Source organism: Amblyomma americanum, chromosome 1 (assembly GCF_052857255.1).
Source record: "Amblyomma americanum isolate KBUSLIRL-KWMA chromosome 1, ASM5285725v1, whole genome shotgun sequence".
Classification (NCBI taxonomy): Eukaryota; Metazoa; Arthropoda; class Arachnida; order Ixodida; family Ixodidae; genus Amblyomma; species Amblyomma americanum.
The window spans coordinates 480,791,909-480,799,159 of record NC_135497.1 but is presented as its reverse complement, the minus strand read 5'-3'; the positions used below and the strand labels follow the sequence as shown (position 1 = coordinate 480,799,159).

The following is a 7,251-nucleotide window of genomic DNA, read 5'->3' as shown; positions in this document are numbered from 1 at the left end:
TTATGGCATTGGTGTAGGCCCTGTTTTTGAAACAGCAGAATAAAATTACAGCCGGGCATATTCGATCCTTGTGCCAATTATTCAAAAGAATTCCAGCAGTTGAGAACATTATAAGAATTCTGAACAATGTTGGATTTATTTCATTTATCCCACTGTTAGGAGGGTGCTCGTTTTACTATTCCAAGATCTGGAATATTTGCATACCACTAATATTTGTGGCAGCACATAGTACTATCTACAGCTTGTAGAAGCACACAAAGTAAAAATTAAGTATACCTGTCGCCACCTTGCACAGCGTTATTTTAAGAAAGGCTTTTTGGCCTTGCGTCCGTGAATGTTCAACTGCTCCTCTACCTTCACCCCCATGCTGCCGGTCATAACATTCGCCCCCGCACCCTGCAGGGACCTTTCGCCGAGGCGGACCATGTTCCGTTGCTGAAAACATAAGAAAGGCGACACGATTACTCTTTTTGGTCATAGCATCGTTCCTTGAGCCATCGTAATCAAGGGCAGGCTACCTCTCAGCAGCAAACAGAAAGAAAAAAGCCACACCGGTGTTATTTAGGGTGCAAACTTTTTTTCACCGGCCATAAAGAAGGGCTTCAAGAAGGCCAACCTTTTCTAACAAATAAATAATTAAGTAAAAGTTGCCCCTTTTGTGAAACTCGCACAAGACATTGTTTTCCTTACAACTTTTCTGCAGAAAATATCATTTTCCACGCTGTCCCTTGAAATTCATCTCTCCTTGATGCCACCGCAGAGTGCATATCGCCGAATACGATGCCGATTTTGGCTCTAGTCGCTAGGCCTAATGACGGAGGCCAACGCCGACGGTGCGCTTGCTTCTGCCGTTTCTCGGTTCTTATTGTTTCGCCATCTTCGTGTTCTCGTTACGGGCCCATCGTACTGCGGGCGGAATGCATTTCTCGCAGCGGCGTGTTCGGTTTCCCGTTTTGACTGCCCCAAACCGTGCGTTCATCGGCGACATGCCGAGGGCAGCACAGCCAGGCCGAGCTCGTGAAAGCGGTCGGTGCCCGTTGTCTGTGCACGTGTCGCGCGGAGAAATTTAATCATTAGGAGGCGATGTATAAGTCCTATGAGCACGGCTACACAAATTGGACCATGCTGCAGCACTCCACTCTTTGTCCCACGTGTACAAAGTGCAGCAGGATGGTTTATGGCATTGGTGTAGGCGCTGTTTTTGAAAGAGCTTATAAAATACAGCAGGCCATATTCGAACATTGTGCCAATTATTCAAAAGCATTCCAGCTGTTCAGAGCATTCTAACAATTCAGAACAATGTTTGATTGATTTAAATTATCCCACATTTAGGAGGGTGCTTGTTTCACTATTCGAACATCTCGAATATTAACATAGCCCTAATATTTGTGGCAGCACATAGTACTATCTACAGACAGCAGAACCACACAAAATAAAAATAAAGTATACCCGTCGCCACCTTACACAGCGTCATATTAACAAAGGCTTTTTGCCCTTGCGTCGGTGAAGGCTGAACTGCTCCTGTACCTTCACCCCCATGATGCCGGTCATAACAGTGGCCCCCGCATCCCGCAGCGACCTTCCTCCGAGGCGGACCAGGGCCTGGATTACGGAACTCGTTCCGACCGCTCTACAATTGAGAGCGCTCTAAAATGTCCGCTCCTATTGGTCGCCGGCGCCATTTTGAAACGTTGCGTCACGGGAACCTGCAATGGCGTCACGGACAAGAAAAAACGGATGACGTTGAACACCTAATTATGCCCGCGGTTTTAGACTGTTTTTTGCGACCGCGAAGAGTCGGTCTACAATTGCAGTTGGATGGCTTACGGCATTGGTGTAGGCCCTGTTTTCGAAACAGCCGAATAAAATTAGAGTAGAATATATTCGAACCTTGTGCCAATTATTCAATAGCATTCCAACAGTTCAGAACAATACAAAAATTCTGAACGATCAATGTTTGATTCATTTCAATCAACCCACAGGTAGGGGGTGCTCGTTCACTATACAAACATCCGGAATATTCTCATACCCCTAATATTTGTGGCAGCACATAGTACTATCTATAGGCAGCAGAAGCACACAAAATGAAAATTAAGTATACCTGTCGCCAGCTTGCACAGCGTCATATTAACAAAGGCTTTTTGCCCTTGCATCCGTGAACGCTGGGTTGCTCCTGTACCTTCACCCCCATGCTGCCGGTCATAACATTTGCCGCCGCATCCCGCAGGAACCTTCCGCCGAGGCGGACAATGTTCCACTGCTAAAAACATACCAAATGCGACACGATTACTCTTTTTGGCCGTAACGTCATATTCTGAGCCAACGTAATCAAGAGCAGGCTACCTGTCAGCAGCAAACAGAACGAAAGACTGGCGTTAATTTAGGGTGCCAAATTTTTTCACCAGACATAAAGAACGGCTTCAAAAAGCCAACCTTCTTGAACAAATAAATAAGTAAAAGAAGCACCTTTTATGAAACTCGCACAAGGCATTTTTTTCTTTACAACTGTGCTGCAGAAAATATCATTTTCCACGCTGTGCCTTGAAATTCATCTTTCCGTGATGCCACTTCAGAGTGCATATCGCCGAATACGATGCCGATTTTGGCTCTAGTCGCTAGGCCTAATAACGGAGGTCAACGCCGACGGATCGCTTGCTTCGTCCGTTTCTCGGTGCTTATTGTGTCGCAAACTTCGTGTTCTCGTTCCTGGCCCATGGTACTGCGGGCGCATTGCAGTTCCCGCAGCAGCGTGATTGGTTTCCCTTTTAGACTGTCCCAACCCGTGCGTTCATCGGCGACATACCGAGGGCAGCACAGCCAGGCCGAGCTCGTGAAAGCGGTCGGCGCCCGTTGTCTGTGCACATGTCGTGTGGAGAAATTTAGTCATTAGGAGGCGATGTATGAGTCCTATGAGCACGGCTACACAGATGGACCTTGCTGCAGCAGTGCACTGTTCGTCCCAAGCGTACCAATTGTAGCAGGATGGTTTATGGCATTGGTGTAGGCACTCTTTTTAAAACAGCCAAATAAACATACAGCACGCCATATTCGAACCTTGTGCCAATTATTGAAAGGCATTCCAGCAGTTGTGAACATTATAACGATTCTGAACAATGTTTGATTAATTTAAATTATCCCACAGTTAGGAGGGTGCTCGTTTCACTATTCGAACATCTGGAATATTGGCATACCCCTTATATTTGTGACAGCACATAGTACTATCGACAGGCAGCAGAAGCACACAAAATAAAAATTAAGTATACCTGTTGCCAACTTGCACAGCGCCATATAAACAAACGCTTTTTGCCCTTGCGTCCTTGAAGGCTGAACTGCTCCTGTACCTTCACCCCTATGCTGCCGGTTATAACATTGGCCCCCGCATCTCGCAGGGACCATCCGCCGAGGCGGACCAGGTTCCGCTGCTGAAAACATAAGAAATGTGTCACGATTACTATTTTGGTCATAACATCGTAACTTCAGCCACCGAAATCAAGAGCAGGCTACCTGCCAGCAGCAAACAAAGAAAATAGCCACACTGGTGTTAATTTAAGGTGCAAATGTTTTGTCACCACCCATAATGAAGAACTTCAAGAAGGCCAACCTTTTCTATCAAATAAATAACTAAGAAAAAGTAGCCGCTTTTGTGAAACTCGCACAAGGCATTCTTTTCCTTACAACTGTGCTGCAGAAAATATTTTCCACGTTATCCCTTGAAATTCATCTTTCCTTGATGCAAGAGCAGAGTGCATATCACCGTATACGATGCCGATTTTGGCTCTAGACTCTGGGCCTAATGACAGAGGCCAACGACGACGGAGGGCTTGCTTCGGCTGTTTCTTGGTCCTTATTGTTTCGCAATCTTCGTGTTCTCGTTCCGGGCCCATCGTACTGCGGGCGCAATGCAGTTCCGGCAGCGGCGTGTTCGGTTTCCTGTTTACACTGTCCCAACTCGTGCGTTTATCGGCGACATGCCGAGGGCAGCACAGCCAGGCCATTCTCGTGAAAGCGGTCGGTCCCCGTTTTCTGTGCACGTGTCGCGAGGAGAAATATAGTCATTAGGAGGCGATGTATGAGTCCTAAGAGCACGGCTACGCAAATGCAACATGCTGCAACAGTGGACTCTTCGTCGCACATGTACCAATTGCAGCAGGATGGTTTATTGCATTCCTGTAGGCCCTGTTTTTGAAACAGCCGAATAAATATACATCATGCCATATTCGAACCTTGTGCCAATTATTCAAAAGCATTCCAGCAGCTCAGATCATTAGAACAAATTTGAACAAACAATGTTTGATTCATTTCAATTATGCCACAGTTAGGAGGGTGCTCGTTTCACTATTCAAACATCTGGAATATTCGCATACCTCTAATATTTGTGGCAGCACATAGTACTATCTAGAGGCAGGAGCATCACACAAAATAAAAATAAGTATGCCTGTCGCCACCTTGCACAGCGTCATATTAACAACGGCTTTTTGCCCTTGCGTCCGTGAAGGCTGAACTGCTCCTGTACCTTCACCCCTATGATGCCGGTCATAACATTGGCCCCCGCATCTCGCAGGGACCATCCGCTGAGGCGGACCAGGTTCTGCTGTTGAAAACCACAAATGCGACACGATTACTCTTTTTGGTCATAACGTCATATCTTGAGCCATCGTAATCAAGAACAGGCTACCTGTCAGCGGCAAGCAGAAAGAAAATAGCCACGCTGCTGTTAATTTAGGGTGCAAAATGTTTTTAACCAGCCATAAAGAAGGGCTTCAAGAAGGCTAACCTTTTCTAACAAATAAATAAATAAGAAAAAGTAGCCGCTTTTGTGAAACTCACACAAGGCATTCTTTTCCTTACAACTGTGCTGCAGAAAATATCTTTTTCCACGCTCTCCCTTGAAATTCATCTTTCCTTGAGGCCACCGGAGAGAGCATATCCCCGTATACGATGCCGATTTTGGCTCTAGACTCTAGGCCTAATCACGGAGACCAACGACGACGGAGCGCTTGCTTGGGCCGTTTCTTGGTTCTTATTGCTTCGCCATCTTCGTGTTCTCGTTCCGGGCCCATCGTACTGCGGGCGCAATGCAGTTCCCGCAGCGGCGTGTTCGGTTTCCCATTTACGCTGTCCCAACCCGTGCGTTCATCGGCGGCATGCCGAGGGCAGCACAGACAGACCGAACTCGTGAAAGCGGTCGGTGCCCGTTCTCTTTTCACGTGTCTCGAAGAGAAGTTTACTCATTAGGAGACGATGTATGAGTCCTAAAAGCACGGCTACACAAATGTAACATGCTGCAGCAGTGGACTCTTCGTCCGACACGTACCAATTGCAGCAGGATGGTTTATTGCATTCTTGTAGGCACTGTTTTTGAAACAGCCGAATAAAAATACATCATGCCATATTCGAACCTTGTGCCAATTATTCAAAAGCATTCCAGCAGCTCAGAACATTAGAACAAATTTGAACAATGTTTGATTCATTTCAATTATGCCACAGTTAGGAGGGTGCTCGTTTCACTATTCAAACATCTGGAATATTCGCCTACCTCTAATATTTGTGCAGCACACAGTACTATCTACAGGTAGCAGAAGCACACAAAATGAAAATAAAATATTCCTGTCGCCATCCTGCACAGCTGCATATTAACAAAGGCTTTTTGCCCTTGCATCCGTGAAGGCTGAACTGCTCCTGTACCTTCACCCCTATGATGGCGGTCATAACATTGGCCACCGCATCTCGCAGGGACCATCCGCAGAGGCGGACCAGGTCCCGCTGCTGAAAACATAACAAATGCGACACGATTACTCTTTTTGATCATAACATCATATCCTTCCTTCTTCTTCCAAACAGCGCGTGACTGGAACAGTCTTCCCACGAGTACCATCCTTCTTACAAACCCGGACCATTTAAAGAAAGCCATCGAAACTATGTTCTATTGACACCAGGTTGTTAACCCACCCCTCATTTAAAGCCCTCAAGGGCCCTTGAGGTATCTGTGATAAATAAATAAATAAATAAATAAATAAATAAATAAATAAATAAATAAATAAATAAATAAATAAATAAATAAATATCTTCAGCCACTGTAATCAAGAGCAGGCTACCTGCCAGCAGCAAACAGAAAAAAATAGCCACACTGGCGTTTATTTAGGGTGCAAAATTGTTTTCACCAGCCATAAATAAAGGCTTCAAGAAGAAGACCAACCTTTTCTAACAATTAAATAGTTAAGTTAAAGTATCTCCTTTCATGAAACTCGTACAAGGCATTCTTTTCCTTACAGCTGTGGTGCAGAAAATATTTTCCACGCTGTCTCTTAAAATTCATCTTTCCTTGATGCCACCGCAGAGTGCATATCGCCGAATACAATGCCGATTTTGGCTCTAGTCTAGGCCTTGTGACGGTGCCAAAGTCGACGGAGCGCTTGCTTCGGCCGTTTCTGGTTTCTTATTATTTGGCCATCGTGGTGTTCTCGTTCCGGGCCCATCGTACTGCGGGCGCAATGCCGTTACCGGAGCGGCGTGTTCGGTTTTCCGTTTAGACTCTCTCAACCTGTGCGTTCATCGCCGATTTGCCGAGGGCAGCACAGCCAGGCCAACCTCGTGAAAGCGGTAGGCGCCCGTTGTCTGTGCACGTGTCACGCGGCGAAATTTATTTATTAGGAGGCGATGTATGAGTCCTATGAGTACGGCTACACAAACGGACCATGCGGTAGCACTGCACTCTTCGTCCCACGTGTACTAATTGTAGTTGGATGGCTTACGGCATTGGTGTAGGCCCTGTTTTCGAAACAGCCGAAAAAAATTACAGTAGGATATATTCGAACCTTGTGCCAATTATTCAATAGCATTCCAACAGTTTAGAACAATACAACAATTCTGAACGATCAATGTTTGATTCATTTCAATCAACCCACAGGTAGGGGGTGCTCGTTCACTATGCAAACATCCGGAATATTCTCATACCCCTAATATTTGTGGCAGCACATAGTACTTTCTATAGGCAGCAGAAGCACAAAAAATGAAAATTAAGTATACCTGTCGCCAGCTTGCACAGCGTCATATTAACAAAGGCTTTTTGCCCTTGCATCCGTGAACGCTGGGTTGCTCCTGTACCTTCACCCCCATGCTGCCGGTCATAACATTTGCCGCCGCATCCCGCATTAACCTTCCGCCGAGGCGGACCATGTTCCACTGCTAAAAACATACCAAATGCGACACGATTACTCTTTTTGGCCGTAACGTCATATTCTGAGCCAACGT

General features: G+C 46.0%; 1 pseudogene; it reads right to left on the bottom strand.

Moving 5' to 3' along the window:
• Nucleotides 1-297: 297 nt before the first annotated feature.
• Nucleotides 298-7,251, bottom strand: part of LOC144126833 (acetylcholinesterase-like) — a 64,332-nt pseudogene continuing 57,378 nt past the window's right edge.